The sequence below is a fragment of the Leptonychotes weddellii genome, chromosome 14, assembly GCF_054177405.1.
Source record: "Leptonychotes weddellii isolate Sample4059 chromosome 14, ASM5417740v2, whole genome shotgun sequence".
Classification (NCBI taxonomy): Eukaryota; Metazoa; Chordata; class Mammalia; order Carnivora; family Phocidae; genus Leptonychotes; species Leptonychotes weddellii.
This window is the reverse complement of record NC_138382.1, coordinates 38,603,285-38,621,242: the sequence shown is the minus strand read 5'-3', so window position 1 is coordinate 38,621,242 and position 17,958 is coordinate 38,603,285. Positions and strand designations below refer to the sequence as shown.

The 17,958-nt window shown below is 42.6% G+C and overlaps 1 long non-coding RNA gene across 2 annotated transcripts in view; it reads right to left on the bottom strand.

Annotated features, from left to right (window-relative positions):
• The window catches only part of LOC145717031 (uncharacterized), a 226,262-nt gene that overhangs the window by 163,024 nt on the left and 45,280 nt on the right, over nt 1-17,958 (bottom strand). The gene's annotated exons all lie outside the window — the stretch shown is intronic.

Genomic DNA, 17,958 nt, shown 5'->3' with positions numbered 1-17,958 from the left:
GACCCAATAACGACAGATTATTGGTTGAATGCTCTTTCTACAATATTGTCACTTAGAAATGTCACTTTTAAACTAAACTCAGTCACACTCTCAAATAGGTGGTTCCTGCAAAACAGATTTCTAGATACATGTATATCGAGGCCCTCACATACAGATGCTTTTAGAATGCTGGATATTCCTAAACCTGGTCTCTGAGACAAGAGACCTGAGTTTTATTCTCAGTTTTTAACGAATCACTTGATAGTGAGTCAATCTGGCATACTGGATATTAGTCTCCTGAACTGTAAATGAAGAGGCCAGGGGTATCTGTTAGGTTACAATCGACAAAAAAAATAAAAAATAAAATATATATTACATATATGTTATATATAGGGTATATACTTATATATAAATTATATATTTAGATATGTTATATATATATATAATTTTCATATATTTTATAATATATATATCTCAAACTGACTTAAGCAAAAAATGTAAACTGATTTATCTCTTATAAGAGTTCAGAAATATACACGTTTCAGGTGTGGCTTTTTTTTTTAAGGTTTTATTTATTTATTTATTTGAAAGAGAGAGAGCATGAGCAGGGGGAGCGGGAGAGGGAGAAGCAGGTTCCCCACTGAGCAGGGAGCCCGATGCGGGGCTCGATCCCACGACCCTGAGATCATGACGTGAGCCAAAGGCAGATGCTTAACTGACTGAGCCACCCAGGCGCCCCTGAGGTGTGGCTTAATCCAGGGGCTTGAATAATGTCAGTGGGATCTAATATTCTCCTATCTCTCTGTTACATTCCTATACATTGGTTCTGCTTTCAGGCCCCGTGAGTCACAAGATGGCTGCCAGCTACTCTAGGCCTATATGCTACCAAATTCAAGTCTTTTAGGTCAGATAAAATCAACAACGACACTCGACAAAATACCTTTTAGGTCACTTACATATGTATTGACTTCTGGTTCCGTGAGCTTCTATTAATGTCTCTCTTAGGTTCTAAGGATAAATGAACTGTTTTGAGGAAACTCAGTAGCTCTCTGTGCCCAGAGGCGGGCATTTGTTAGATTTCCTCGGCCGTTACCACAACACATAACTGTCACTTCGTCACGCGCTCCACACTTCAGTCCTGCCCCATGGCAGTTTCCTCCGGGTACTTTCTTGTCATGTGTCACTCTGCCTTTGTATACTCTCTCCCCTCTGTCTTAGATGACTTTGTTCTTCCTTATCTCTCTGAAAAATGTCTACTCACTGAACGGAACATCACTTTCCTTGGGAAATCTTCCCCGATTATAGCCCTCCCCTCAGGTGAAATTAACCACTCGATTGTACTGAAACTTTCTTGCCTACCTTGACCGGCATACACGTTATATTGGATAGTGCTCATATGTTTGTACATCTTCTTTCTCTGAGGATTATTGGCATTGGGAAGGCAGGAACCCATGCCTTATTCAACATTGCATCCCCAGGGCCAAATACAATGCCTGAAACATAGCAATCATTCAATCACTCAATAAATTTTAATGAATCAATCAATGAATCAATGAACTTCAGTTCCTCCAGACTAGAACATTATTGACTCCCATTTTGCCCCTAACACATACAATTACGCTATGGAAACCCCACCTTTCAGGTTCTTTGAATGAACCACACTCTCAAATCCAGGCTTGTGCATACTGTCCCATCTGCCTAGAATACCCTTCTCCCACTGCCTATCTGATCCTTCAATTTCATCTAATCAAATTTTATTTTCCTTTAGCTCACAGTTCCTCAGGAATACCTCCTGTGATCTCCTGAATTCAATTACACCCTCTTGCATCCTGAACGTTTCCTTCCCAATCCTTATCACACCTCTAATTATTTGTTCAGTGTTTGCCTTCCCTGACTGATTGCGAGGTCCTGAGGGCCAGGACCCTGCTGTCTTCACAACTGTGAATGGGAAAAGAGAACTGTAGAGTAGTCTGATTAAATTTGGGGAGAATGAAGAAATGGAGGATGGAAACATAGATTTTGTTTTCTTTTTTTTTTTTAAGATTTATTTATTTATTTTAGAGGGGGGTGCAGAGGGAGAGAGAATCTCAAGGACACTCCCTGCTGAGCACAGAGCCCACCCGGCCACTCCATCTCATGACCCTGAGATCATGACCTGAGCCGAAACCAGGAATCGGACACTTAACTGACTGAGCCACCCGGGTGCCCCAGAAACACAGATTTTGAACACTTGCCAACCTCATTGACTCTTTTTACCTTCTTCACCTGTACCCCAACATACAGCCTGCTTTTGGACTTGTGTTTTATAGCTGAAGATGAAATATAAAAGCCTGATTCCTTTTTTTTAAGATTTTATTTATCTCTTAGAGAGAGAGAGCAGGGGGAAGGGTTAAAGGAGAAAGAGAGAGAGAATCTCAAGCAGACTCCACACCAAGCATGGAGCCCGATGTCAGAATCGATCTCACAACCCTGAGATCATGACCTGAGCTGAAATCAAGAGTCAGAGACTTAACCGACTGAGCCACCCAGGGGCCCCTAAAAGCCTGCTTCTTAAGATTTTAGGCTCCTTGCTCTGTATATCATTGTAGTCTTTCAGAAAACAATTCAATGAACAAACATTACAGAACTCTTGTTATATGGCCAGCACTCTTCCTATCACTGTAGGCTGTGCACATTAAAAGAGACAGATGCTTTGTCCTGCCTTCATATCTCACCTCTCCACATCCTTCCAAGACACACAGATGCTTGTGTGTGTGTGTTTATCCTTTTCAATTTCCTTTTAAATCAGCACTCTGTGATTGTGGTAACACACTTCAGTGTTGTGTTAGGTGAGAAAGCTGAGACGGTTGCTTACATGACTTAGCCCAGCTCCTGGTTTCTCCAGAGCATCATTTATTTGACATCCCACCCTCATTCTGACCACACAGCCTTGGCAGCACCACTAAGTCCTGAAGATGGCAATGATTAAGTCCAGTGTCCTAAATAAAAGACGCGTTATAGATCTGTTTGCTTGCAGTAAGAAAAATCATGCTAGTCTCTGTCTGCATTTTAGAGCCTGTGCAGTTCTAAAAGAACAGTCATGTTAAATGTTCACTGGTCTACAAAAAAGAAAAGGAGGCTCATCAAAAAATGTGTTTGTCCTTGGCAACTGGGGCCTTTCTTCCAGAAGCTGATTCTGGAGAGGGAGACTATAACAAAAACCGCCATCTCCCAAACCCCTATGCTTTGAGAGGGACACCCCATGGAGTTTAGAGTGACATGATAAAGGATAAGCATAGAGTATTGGAAATTCTCAAGAAACCAGGAAAGCAACATTACCAAGGTAGAAAATGTAAGTTGAGCAAGAATTTTCTTACTCAAATTAATGTTTACCTAGTAAATGTCAACCTTTGTCACGCAGATGGTGCTAATTCTGGAGATGTAAAGGAGATCGGTGGGGGGAGATCCAAATGGACAAAATCAGAGAGCTGGAGAGAATTCAACAAGAGTGATCTAAGAAAGAAGGCCCTGGGAGGTAATCAGCCTTCCAGGCGCGCATTCAAAGCCTCAAACAAAATCAATGACAGTTCAAAGAACTTCTGTCTCTAGGCGATTCTCCAAGGCAATTTCTACATGAAGACTCAAAATGGCCCTTATGCCCAGAATGAAGAGGCAGGGGTACAAACTGACAATGAACAGAATAGATCTCATGATGTTGTAAGCTAAGACAGTAAAGGGAACATATAGCCTCGTTTTTTCTCCCAAGGCGAAATCACATTTTGCTACCAATAGTCTGTGCACTTCTTAATTGTTTACCAAATGTGTTGTATTGCACTAAGCAACTGAGATAGGTGCACCCCATTACTCCAAGGCATGTGGTTTCTGCAGAAAAACAGTCTACATGTCCCAAGCCATGAAAGGAAACAAATCACCGTCGGTAGAAAGGTGATGATAGAACAAAGCTAATGAACCTACTTGGGAATTACCCTTTAAAAAAGTTTATTCCATCACAGAAGCCTCCGCTCCCCTTCCAGGAATATCTAACATCTCAAAACTCAAGTACAGTCTCAGTTAAATTTCAAAGGGAGGTAGGCAGTATTAATAAAGGAATGCCTTTTTTTTTTTTTGGTTAGAATCATTTCTGCCTCTCTCCACGACAAGCTGAAAGACTTTAGACAGTTTAAAACTCCAATTCTCAGAGTCTAGTACCACTTTCCTGTGGATATCTTCTGTCAGATCATCCAGGGGAACCTGACAATCTTGGCTTAAGGCGTGCCAATCGGCTCAGCTCTGCAAGTGAGCCAGGAGCTGGAGGCGTCCTTAAGCCTGGAGCGAGGAACTTGGTGGGTGGTCTAGAAGGGAATCTGGGCTTTGTAACAGAAAGATACAGAGATGGAGCTTCTGGCCATGAAAAGCTGCTGAGGGAGATATTGAAACTCCAGGGAAAGATGCCAGTCCACATCAAGACTACATAATCACCAAAGAGAATTAGCCCAGGTGCCAGCCTCATGCTATAAATACAGAATCTTGGCTTTGTCAGCGGGAAGCCCTTATTATCCTAGGGAATACATTGCACATACACGGATGAGCACACAGAGAAATACATCAAAGGTGTGGATAACAACAAAACTTAGCATACATACAGCGATTATAGTTTTTAAAGTGCTTTTCCACATATGACCTCATTGAATCTTCACAACTCCGGGGATGGAAGATAGGCAGATATTTTATTATCATGATTGCTGTGACTGCCTTTCAGCTTTATCGTGAGGCTAGAAGTGAGATGTTAATGAAAACTATCTTGCATGTGCCACTCATCACATCACGAGACCACCCCAGGGATAAGAGGCCTGATCCCTCCACCCTTCACACAGGAGACAGCCCATGCTCAGATCCTTCCTGACCCCAGTTCCCACACAGTGAGCCCACCCACACATGACTGGGCCAGATCCCACCTCAGATCTTCAGACATCTTTGTCACCAAATGACTCACTCCATCTTTGGAATATCTATGGTCAATTAATTTCAGTTAAGGTTTCCATTCCTATAATCCTCAAATGTCAAAAGAAAGCCAATTTATGTCCCCCGTCCTTAACCCCTTAATGCTCTATACTTCCTCTCTGGCTTCTCTCTTCAAAATACTATGCTTTCTGGAATCTCCTTCCTTTATGTAAACAAAACAAAACAAAAAAACAATAAGCATCTCCCCCCATTATGCTGTGTATTTCACCTACCATAGAACTAAGGGTAGGGGTGACAATCCATGAGCTCCTTAATGACACTTTAGAGCCATCACACTTCCACCCTGGTACTCATGCCAATAGGTTATACCTACCATGTACAGTTCTATGTTCCTATCATCTGCCGACCTCCCAGTCACATTCTGCAGGACATGACATTCCTCTTTCCTCCTCAACCCCACTTCTGCCCATATCTAGAAGACTTCAGTATCTTTGTGGGCAATCCACCCAACACCCTCAATCTACTGTTCCTTGACCTCAAATACACAATAACAAATCTCACCTTCACTCAACTTAGACTCCCCAACACTGCCAGGGAAAACATCCTGAACTTTGTCATTACCAAGAACAGTTCCACACCCAAAATCTTAACTGCAAACATTGCGTCCTCTGACCCAGATGCCTTTCCTCCTGCGTTCTCAGGATCTTCCCTTACATATACCAGTTCCTCAAACTCACTGAGTCCTACAGCTCCTGGTTCTTCATTTCCCCACAGTCCATCAGCCTTCCTCTAAACAAGCTACAAGTAGTAGAGTATCTGAACTACTCATGACCAGCACACTCAAATCCATGCATGTCTCTTCCTACACTACATTCATCAGGCAAACTCCCAGCATAGGGTCAATGTCATCTTGGTACCTAAAAGTTGAACACTCCTTAAGGAAAATGTTATAACCATTCAGATTATTGTCATAACAAATATATGGTCTCTAATTTTAGGACTTCAGTACATCTCCTCAATCCTTTCACTTGATCAACTCTCCTTCCTACTTTCCTTGGTCATTGTTTTAAACTTCAACATCTCTACTGAGGAACCCTACCAGAGCCCACTCCCCTACTCTAAGCAGACAACATCATCTTTTTCATCACTGAAAAAAAAAATGATGTCCAGAAATGTAAGAGGAAAATTGCCGTTTCATAAAAGCAAACTTTTTTTTTTGAAGAGTCTTCTACCCTCTTTGTGAGACTATTAAAGAGAAAATTTCTCAAGCTTCACCCTCAGCTCTCTTGTCTTCTCATTTTCAGAAGTAGATCTCATCTATTCCTATACTTCAATTATCTTCTTTATGCAAAGGACTTTTTAGTCTCTATTATCAGTCTAGACCTCTCTCCTATGCACCATTAAAACTTCAACTCAACATTTCCACTTATCTACATATCAACAAAGCCCCTCAAATCCTCATGTCCAAAATTGACATCTCTTTCTCTGTCTCTCTCTCTCCATGGTATGTTCATGCATGCAGGCTCTCTCTCTCTCTCTCTCTCACCCACACCACCCCCCGCCCCACACACACACAAATCGATTCTCTTATCTCCTCTTCAGTAAAAGATATCACCACCCAGTTGCTTGAGATAGAAACCTGGTAGTCATCCTTGCCTCCTCCCTCTGCCTCACCCAATTCATCAACAATTTCTACTAATATTATCTCCTGCCTTTCCTCAAATCCAACCACTTTTTCCTGTTCAAATAATGAACAACAACCTAGTTCAAACAAGGAAACTAGAACTGAGAGAGAGCTTAAGACATTGTACAATGTCACACAAGTAGGAGGTGGCAAAGCCACCTCAGACTCCCATCTGCTTCCAAAGCTGTGCTTGAAATTAGAGAATACTGTCTCACTTGAAGGAACTCTCATAGCCAAAGCTATCTCCAAGAAATACATATTAGACTATTTCAACAGCAGGATGTTCCAAAACCCAAGCAAAGAAGGCACCAGGGGTAATCAGCTGTCCAAGGAAGCATTTAAAGCCCCAAACAAAATCAGTAATAGTTCAAAGAACTTCTATGTTCAAGAGGTTCTCCTGAGGTGGTTTCTACATAAAGACCAAAAAAATGGGCCTATGACCAGAATGAAGAGATAGGGGTACAAATTGATGCTGAATAAAAGAAGCCATTGATGTGACCATTGATGAGCATGAATGAGAATAATCCTTTGCTTTTTAAGCCACAGAGATTTTGAGGTTCTAGTTACCATAGCATAACCTGGTTTATCCTGACTGATTGAATCTCTTTCTTTCTGTTTTCATTCAGGCTTATGTGGTGCTCTCACTATCAAATCCAACAAGAAATAAATATTGAGGGCACCTGGGTGGGTCAGTCAGTTAAGTGTCTGCCTTTGGCTCAGGTAATGATCCCACAGGATCGAGTCCCACATTGGGCTCCCTGCTCAGCAGGGAGTCTGCTTCTCCCTCTGCCTTTGCCCCTCCCCTCTGCTCATGCTCGCTCACACTCTCTCTCTCTCAAATAAATAAATAAAATCTTAAAAAAAAAAAAAAGAAAGAAAGGGGCACCTGGGTGGCTCAGTCATTGAGCGTCTGCCTTCAGCTCAGGTCATGATCCCAGGGTCCTGGGATCGAGCCCCACATCGGGCTCCCTGCTCAGCGGGAGGCCCTTCTCCCTCTCCCACTCCCCCTGCTTGTGTTCCCTCTCTCGCTGTGCCTCTGTCAAATAAATAAATAAAATCTTAAAAAAAAAAAAAAAGAAAGAAATATTGAAAGGGCTGCAAAGTATTGTTCTCTCCTGGAAATTTTTTCTAAGAATTCCATTTATTTTCTTATGAGGCTCATGTTTCTCCCTGATTTCTCTTTTTATACTTCTGATGTCAGTGAAGGTATCCATTGGAGAGACAGAAGAAATGAATGTTAGGGCAAAAAACTAAATGAATGGCCATTTTTTGGCAGCCCCCAAAATAAAATTATCTTGAAATTACATAAAGAGGGATGCCTGGGTGGCTCAGTCGGTTAAGTGTCTGCCTTCGGCTCAGGTCATTATCCCAGGGTCCTGGAATCGAGTCCCATATTGGGCTCCCTGCTCAGCGGGGAGCCTGCTTCTCCCTCTGCCTGCAGCTCTCCCTGCTTGTGTGCTCTCTCTCTCTGTTTGACAAATAAATAAATAAAATCTTTTAAAAAAAGAAAATTACATAAAGAATACACCCTGAAGCCTATGGAAGGTGATGTAACTAGGATCTTTTCTTTCTATTACACCATCTTTCTAGAGCTGCATCATTATGTCTTTCTGAGTGTGGTCAGCCAAAATATTCTTTGCACTAGAAGCTGCATTTACCTTTATGCAGTGATTCAGAATTCTAAATTACGTTTGGTAAAAAGCATGGGCTTTGGGGTCTAGCAGGAATAAGTTCATGTCTTGAACTCATGTCAGGTCTACAATGAAGGCAATGACGTATGCAGCCCGGAGGGCCGCAGTGAGGTTTAAAACATCAGTGAATGGACAGTGCTTACTGCAGGGCATGGCAGGGCTTATAACAGGTGCTAGTGAGTACTACTAGCAATAGTACTACTATCGGGCGCCTGGGTGGCTCAGTTGGTTAAGTGACTGCCTTCGGCTCAGGTCATGATCCTGGAGTCCCGGGATCGAGTCCCGCATCGGGCTCCCTGCTCGGCGGGGAGTCTGCTTCTCCCTCTGACCCTCCCCCCTCTCATGCTCTCTCTCTCTCATTCTCTCTCTCAAATAAATAAAATCTTAAAAAAAAATAGTACTACTATCATTTGCATCACTATTGTTATTTTCATTATATAACAGATACGTGGGGACATGTATTTGTGTATCTAATCCATCGCTGCTGGGCCTGAAAGGCAAGAGAATGAGAAGATTATTTTGAAACATGGGAGAAATAAATTCCAACATAGATGCAAACCGAGGAACATATGGTTCTTGTGGACAACTGAGGAGTTAATTTCTGGAAAGGAATCCAGAGACAATCTCTGTAAAATTAATCTTTTTTAACGTAATATTTATTGTTATCAGAGTGATTCATGTGCATTTGGAGGCAAGTCGTACTACCATAAGGCTTATAACAAAAAACAACAGCTGCTTGTTCAGGGTGGGGTAGAGGGGAACTCAAAATATGTGTTATTAAATGGTAAGGGTGAGAGAAAGGCCATATCAAGACTAACTCCAAGTTTGGGGGGCCTAAGCAACTAGGTGGGTGGCGGGCCCATTAACTAAGATGGGGAAGACTGGTGGAAGAGGAGGATTTCCAGCAGCAAAAAGTCGAGGGGGGTCGGTGGAAGCAGAGAATCAAGAGTTCTAATCTGGGCCTAGAAATTTAGACATCAAAGAGGAGATGTTCAGTAGACAACATGATGTGTAGCCTAGAGGTTAGGGCATGGGGCATGGGGAGACTTAACCGATTTAGAGACCACTGGCATGTAGCTGTTAAATATTGAATATTTAAATAATAGCAATTTAGGAACAATCGGATGCTGAAGCCCCTCAACACGGAGAGCTCAGGTAAGGTGACCAAGAAACATTGGCCAGCTAAGACCAATAAAGAGCCAGGAGGTGCCATGATTCTAGAGCAAACAAGGGTTCAAGGAAGGCCGCATGGTCAACTATGCACATGAGGCTCAGTACTCACAATATAAAGCCAGCCAGCCTTCATTTCCCTGCCTCCACCGTACATGGCAATACTCGCAGTTCCCTTCCCCTTTCTCACAACTGTGTGATTTTGCTTATTCTCTTGCATTGGGATGCCTCCTCACCTGCCAAGATCTTAGCCTTATGACCCATCAAGAATGCCATGACCTTGGCAACGCACTTCCTGACTCCACTAATAAAATATGCCCTCTTCCACCATAATCTCTCATAGCCCGTTGTACACTGTATTTTATTTTGCCTTCTGCTGTAAGTATGTGTATTCTCTCTTCATCCTTACTGTATCCCAACTGGACTATAGTAAGGCCCCCAACCCCTCATAATGTAGCACAAGGTTTGGCATGCACTAGGTGCTCAATGAAGATTTTCAATGAGTCGAATCCAAAAATACAGAACTCAAGTCTGGAGAAGTATCTACAAAGGACAAAAATCTTTTATCATTTTAGATTTCTGTTTGCCACATGTGTCATCTGCACCCAAGCCCAGGAATTTTTTACACATTTTCCTGACCCTTTATAGCAAAATAGTGGGAGTAATCATTCCCAGAAAACAAACTTAAAATATCTTTTTTTAAAAGACCGTATGACCAAAACACAGGGTAATGCAGGCAAAGCTCTTGCCACAGTCCTTGGCTACGTATCTCCTGAGCTAATAGCTATTTAAAAAAAAAAAAAACAATTTTTTTAAAGGTTTATTTATTCATTTGAGAGAGAGAGCAAGATAGAGAAAGAGAGAGAGCAGAGCAGGCACTGAGCAGGGGGGGAGGAGCAGAAGGAGAGGGAGAAGCAGACTCCCCTCTGAGCAGGGAGCCTAATGTAGGGCTTGATCCCAGGACCATGAGATCATGACCCAAGCCAAAGGCAGACGCTTCACCAACTGAGCCACCCAGGTGCCATTTAAAAACCATTTTGACTGATGTTTCCTCCAGATCTCAGGTATGAAAATAACAATTTGCAAAAGGCTCATGAAACAACCTTTGTGATCCCTGAACCTCGCACTAAAAAGCTAAAAAGACTGTACCAATCCAAGCCTTGGGTTAAAAGTCAGGCAATGATTCTTGAGTGTTCTTGCTTCAAACATCAGCATGTACTTGCATTCTCTTACATGGGGGAGGAAGAGTGTGGTAGAAAGAAGTCATCTGGAAGGAAGCTCTGGCCAAGAGTTGTAAGAAGAGGAGAGAGAAAAACAGGTTATCAATGGGAAACATAGAGTCAAAGCTTTATGAACCAAACAGAATTCCCACAGGCCTAACGATTAATGAGAATTACCTGCCAAGCTGCTATGTGCAACATGCTATAGAAACGGCTGGGCTTTATGGCAAGAATATCAAGTCTTATCATTTCCTTTATCCCCTTTCTATTGTGCACTATGTTGCCCCTCAACTATCTTCTAAACTAATCACTCTTTCATGGTCAATGGCAATTCAGAAACACAGATCCTTATACTTTTGCTAAAAAGCCCAGGTCTTTACAGATCTTTGCAGATAGACAAATAGCCCAGGGATTAAGGATATACTTCCTTTTTAAGTTATATTCCAGACCCACCACATATTAACTGTGTGATCATCCAAACCGGATGTTTGTGTTATGATTCCTACTTCCTACATTTTCAGACCCACATGTTCAGAATCAGGAAAACTTCAGAGAATGCGAGGTGAGCGAGGTGACACCTATTGCCAATGCCCAGGAGTAGACTGCCTAAGTATAAATAATCAACCTAAACTCTCTTTGCTTGCTAACATTTTCTCACAAGACTAAAAAGTCCCATAACCTCCTTTTCTTAATGGTGGCGCCACTTCAACCACACTCTGGAAGGTATTGGTTTCCTTAAGTACAATGTGGAACCATCAGAATAAAAGAGCAGCATGAGGGAAAACGACAGTATGGGGCTTTGTGGCCTATCGATTCAGTTGCTCATACAAGAATCTGGGAGGGGGAAACCCCCGAAAGATTAGTCACTTCATTTTGTGTTGCAGAGCTCAATTCAGGTTAACAAAGCATTTGGTAACAAAGGAGATGGGAGAATGGCAGTATTCACTTGCTCTGGACTGAATAAACAAATGTGGGATTTGTGGGCTGACTAATGTCCTGGGATAAACCAGGCATTCAGCCAAATTCTAGGAGTTTTGATGAAAAGACCAGCAAGCCCACACTTTTCTTCTTGGAAAGTGCTCCATGGGAGTATTGATGTCCACAGGGCAGCCCGGGGCCTTCAGCTTGCCTTAAAGTTTCACCCCATATTCAGCCACAGGGAATTCTCAATGCCTCTGTAATCGAAGACCTAGATTAAGCGATAGAAGCTGGATTCCACCTTCTTGGGAAGTGTTAAATATGCCATTCATCTCCTTTTAGAAATGTGTTATCTCTGTCCCTTTTTAAATACTACATTACCCTGAAAATATACAGGTAGGCCACTAAAATGTGACTCTGGTTCTATCTTTCCATTCTTTCATTAATTTCATTCGTTCAACGAATGAATGGTGCTCCAGGCACCATGTAAGTGTCTGTGGATAAAATGAATCAGACACAGTCCATGCCCTTGGGAAGCCTCCAGACCAAACTTGAAATCTTTAAGAGCACTGGAAAAATAATAAAGCCCTATAATTTTATTTTTGGTTGGAGGCAAGTGTTAAAATTTGCAATGATTTTCATTGGGCAAGGCAAGAAGTCCTTCAGTCAGAAATACGAATAAGGGCTTGCCCTTTCTTTCTACCGTGCCATTAGGACCATACAACCATGGTCTAGACGAAAGGTGATTTTATTACAAACTGCAGCTCGTGAAACTTAACTCTTAAGAGTTTAGTTTCACAGGCTCTTGAGTAACTCAGGAAAAACTTCCCGGCAGCAGCTGATACAATCTTCTTTAAATCTATAAATGTGGCTTATCTACCCAGATCAGAAACATATAGGGGCACTTGGGCGGCTCAGTCAGTTAAGTGTCTGCCTTCAGCTCGGGTCATGATCCCAGGGTCCTGGGACCCAGCCGGGCGTGGGGCTCCCTACTCAGCAGGGAGTCTGCTTCTCCCTCTCCTTCTGCCCTTCCCCCGCTCTTGCACGCTCTCGCTCTCTCTCAAATAAATAAGATCTTAAAAAAAAAAAAGAAACATATATGGTACATGCATGGAACGATTCAATGTGAACATAATATAAACTAGAGGAAGAAAGTTCATGGTCGCAACTGACAGAGAGCACTTTAAGGATCTCCACAAAAATCTCCAATCTTCCTCGAAATTTAGAGTCTTAAGTGGTATTTACCTACATCGGGACTTTCATACTTCCCTTATGAAGACCTAATCTTCAGGATTTATTAGCCCTCCCAGAGTGCCAGAGGAGGCTGCCAAATGGCAAATGCAGAGAATTAGTTTTAAGAGGCATTATATGTACCTGCATTTAGGAGGAAATTCAAGTAGATGAGCAAAGATTTGAAGCGGGCTCTTTCAGAAAACAAAAAACAAAAAAACAAACAACAACAAAAATCTGGCAAGGAATCAATACCAAGTTTAACATACTTCGGTTAGCCTTCTAAACATCATTCCGCAGAAATGTAGGTATTATAAAATCAAAGTTTGGAAAAGGAGCCTAGTTCCTGCTTACTCACTATGAAGGCGGGAGGGCGAGTTGAAAGGGAAAGCTACAGACAAACTGGTAGAGAGCTATTTCAGGTTTTAAAACTGGGAAAAGAGACCGGAGCCTGAGCCTGGGGTTGGCTGATGAGCAGGCAGCAGAAGCCACCCACAAAAACTCGGAGCAGCGGCTAGTCAGCGAGCGCCTGGAAGGAACGAGACGCCGGGCACAGCCCACAAACCAGAGGAAGGCCTGCACAGGAAGCGGAGAGCAGCATGCGGGGCTATGGAGTCCGGGGCAGGATGAAGCCAGTCCATGTGAGGTTCAAGAAAACCAAGCAGGCAATCCAAGCATCAAAGTGTTTCCTGATGTCATTAACGCGGGACCACATCCTGATTTCAAACAACAGGGAACCACGGAGAGGGGTCGTTTTTTTTCAGACGTGTCAGACATGACCAGAACCCTCTCTGAGCACTCTGCAGGGCACGCACGGGAAACCACGGGGTGAGCGACTTGACGGGCAGGGGCCGATGTCCCAGCAAAATGAGACAAGCGGCTTGACTTGACAAGTAGCAAGAAGGAGCGTAAAGAGCTTCCCTAGACAGTGCCAGGGCGTTAGGTGCCAAAAGCCTGAGGTGGTTATTAGAAAAGGCTACCGCCCCTGATCGTCTGACTACAGCCAATTCATCCCCAGAAAACAGCCAGGGCAGAATCCGGCCAACGCAATCAGCGCTCCCTTGGGAAGCAGGCGCCCTTCACCGTTCACCGGGAGCGCTTGCTAACATCCCTGCCGCTCGCAAAGTGGCTAGACCGCGCAGTGACAGCAATTCCTGTCCTCAATTAAGGAGAGATTGCCTGGTGGGCTTTTAACTTTGAATTGGACGTCAGCCACTCTGCTTCTTTTGGTTACCTCTCCGCTGGGACTTCTTTGGCAGCCAAGTTCTCGTGCAGTTCACTTCCACAGTCATCTGAGCGGTAGGGAGGAAGAAAAACTGCCCAGGGCTCAGAACACCCCCGGCCCTATCCCTAATCCGCTGCAAGGCTTTTGGCTCAGCCAGATCACTTCTGTGTGTTCCCTTTTCCTTTAATTATAAAATCGGAAATATAAAACCTACTTCACATGCTTCTGAAGCCGTAGGAGAGAACAGATGAGCAAAAGGTTACCGAAGGTGTATATTCATATATAAATACGTAAGTGTGTGCATACACACTTTTAATGTTTTCCATACAACTCTTTTAATGTTGTCCAATTGCATAAAAGAGAAGTGTCGATTGACCAAGTACCTGAGTAAGTTAAGTGATAAAGACGATCTAGATATTTTGGAACAAAACCGCCACCCTTAGTTTTAGGGGAAAAAAGAGTTGTCTAAATTCTTCAGACTATTTTTCTCTCCAAGTCTCTGTCATGGAATCTACAGAAGACTGGCTTTCCTGACGGCAGGAGGCCAGAAACAAAGTATTTTGAGGGAAAAGCAGGAAGAGCAACTGATTATTGTTTATGCCCGCCAATTTATGAAGCACTTTACAGATATTATTTCACTTTCTCTTCATTACAATTACAATCCCGTGACGTGTGTATTATTTAATAACATTAGACAGTATGCCTAAGTTTCTGAACAAATGCATTGACTGAACTGATACTGAAATTCAAATCTGTCTGGCTTTGGGGCCCTCAGTCTTAATTGGAGCCACTCTAGCTCTGTGAAGGAAACTGGGCTTCTCTTTTTTCCCTGCTTGAGACTTGGGCATTTTGCCTTGCCATTATAAGTTGGGCCATGTGCTCTGGTTGGTCTGTGGGTCAGTCCCTCTGTGGCCCCTCATGTAGGAGTGGACAGTTACTGGAGGGTGACATGGGGGTGAGGTGTGAAAGAAGAGTTCCCAAAGAAGGAGACAAAGAAGGTTCATAAGTAAAGCACCTACGGGACCCAGTTTTGAGGGGCTGCATTTCTTGGGCAAGTGCCATAGAACAGGAAGAAATTTTCTTATATTCTCTGGTCATTCTATTTAGAGAAAAACTACTCTTCAGATGTGGCAATGAGTTATTTGGGAATTTTATTCCGTTAGGATTAATGTCTAAAAAGTTGTTATTTCCTATCCCCACCTGCTACCTCAGGTGGTTGCTTTGGAGTTAGATACATTCCAAATAGGCATTCAAATTTGGTCCTAAAAAGCAGTACTGACTCAGGAAAGGTGTCTAATATGCTTCACCAGAATGCTTTAACCCTAGAAGAATGTCAGAGCATATTAGCTTAGTTATTAGAAATTACCTAGAAACAGGGCGCCTGGGTGGCTCAGTCGTTAAGCATCTGCCTTCGGCTCAGGTCATGATCCCAGGGTCCTGGGATCGAGTCCCACATCGGGCTCCCTGCTTGGCAGGAAGCCTGCTTCTTCCTCTCCCACTCCCCCTGCTTGTGTTCCTGCTCTCGCTATCTCTCTCTCTGTCAAATAAATAAATAAAATCTTAAAAAAAAAAAAAGAAATTACCTAGAAACACCAACTGGGAAGGTTTAAACAACAGCATTTTTAAAGCGGGAGTAATAATAATATGTGAATGGCTGACATTTGTTGAGCCTTTACACAATGGAAAGCATAGTGCTACTCCTCTTACGCAAGTTATTTCATTTGGATTTTGCAATATCCCTCTGAGGCAAGCACTGTTATGATTCTCATTTTCAAATGAGAAGGCAAAGTTTGTCATCAGTATTTCTCATTGTCAAAATGGCCACCAAAATGACAAAGGAGGGTAGAGTGGAGGCTAGAATCATGGAACATTTTCACATATCCACCCCTTCCTGCCTCCCCACTTCTCCAGTGTCCTCCCAAATATCTTCTTCCTTCACCCAAGGCAGTCCAAAAATCCATTCATTTGTCCTATTGCTTCACTAAAAGGGATTGCTGACTCAGTATATTCCATGAAATTATCTCTGCCTCCTCCCAAAACAGTAAAACCTTAAGAGAAGCAATTAAAGACATTTAACTTAAAAGGCCTTGAGAATGAACTCTGACTCCAAGAAAAGGGTACATGCAATTTATGCAAGGGATTGTGAAACCTAATAATCCAAAGGAGAACCCTAACTGCCAGACTAGCCCCATAAATAGTCTTTTCCATGCAATTCAATGAAGGTATTCCACTGGAATTATACAAAAGAGAAGGCAAACAAGAGATTTTGTTGAGAAATGCAAGATCAGGAGAGGTAGGCCAATATGATGAGGAGCTTTGGTTGGTATGTGCCCTTTGGCCAGCTCCCTCACTCCTACAGCCTGCCCCCGCTGGGAGATTTCCCACCAGCCTCAACCGTAGAGGCCCATGCCCTGGGGCAGTGAGGTTAGTACAGAAAGACCTTGACAGGATGATAGTGACAAGCTAGTTGTTGATGAAATACAAAATACACCCGACGGTTATACATCGACCTTGGGTTTCCAATCTAATATTTGTTCATCTAGTATCTAATCACAGAAAAGCTGGATCTCAAAATCCCCTTAAAGGGAAAAATTTAGGAGGAAGTTATATAGTAGATCCTTGTTTCTTTGTCATTGCTGTTGTTGTTATAAATTAGCTCTCTTTTGCAATATATTTTCTTTAGAATCATAAAATGATATAAGGAACTTTGTACAATTGAACTTGAGCTATATGAATCAGATTAAATAATAGTTATGATACATTTTAGCATGTGTAATGCAGTGCAGCGTTATAGGCTGCTCTGCTGGGTTCAGACTTGCTGCTTGGCTAATCACAAGTGCTAAGGGCTTCAGCTCAGCAGTTCTTGGGAGCATGAAGTTGCAACAGCGGTGAAAGAGTGTCTCTCTGATGCCTGAGTCAAAGTTAAATCTCAGAAACAACTGCTTCTTTCTCACCAGTTCACCAGCATCCAGACTTTCCTTCTAAAACTTGTGAGGATAAAATACTTCTATCAGCATATAAATGAAAGCAAACACTCAGTTTCTCCTTTATACACAGTGGCTGCAATAAGACACATATACATAACAGTAGAGTTTGTGCAAAATTGGGCAGAGAAAAAAAAATAAGGAAAAGAGAAGAAAAGAGAAGAGAAGAGAAGGGGGGGAGAGGGGAGGGGAGAAGTTGAAGGGGAGAGGATAGGGGCTTCGGCAAGGACAGGAGATAAAAAGACTCTTTTCCCATCCAGTTTGTTTTCTGTCTATCAGTGTCATAAATTTACCTGCATAACTTGCATTTTACCTTTGTGATAACTCTGGAGGTAATCTGAATCCCCCTCATTTTCCTGAAAAAGAAACTGGTGCTCAAAATAGTAAACTAGGCCACACTACTAAAAACTGCCAACCCCATGATGAAAAAGAAAAGCAAAGCTGGTGGCATCACAATTCCGGACTTCAAGCTCTATTACAAGGCTGTAATCATCAAGACAGTATGGTACTGGCACAAAAACAGACACATAGATCAATGGAACAGAACAGAGAGCCCAGAAGTGGACCCTCAACTCTATGGTCAACTAATCTTCATCAAAGCAGGAAAAAATATGCAATGGAAAAAAGACAGTCTCTTCAATAAATGGTGCTGGGAAAATTGGACAGCCACATGCAGAAGAATGAAACTGGACCATTTCCTTATACCACACACATAAAAATAGACTCAAAATGGATGAAACACCTCAATGTGAGACAGGAATCCATCAAAATCCTAGAGGAGAACACAGGCAGCAACCTCTTCGACCTCAGCCGCAGCAACTTCTTCCTAGAAACATCACCAAAGGCAAAGGAAGCAAGGGCAAAAATGAACTTCATCAAGATAAAAAGCTTTTGCACAGCAAAGGAAACAGTCAAC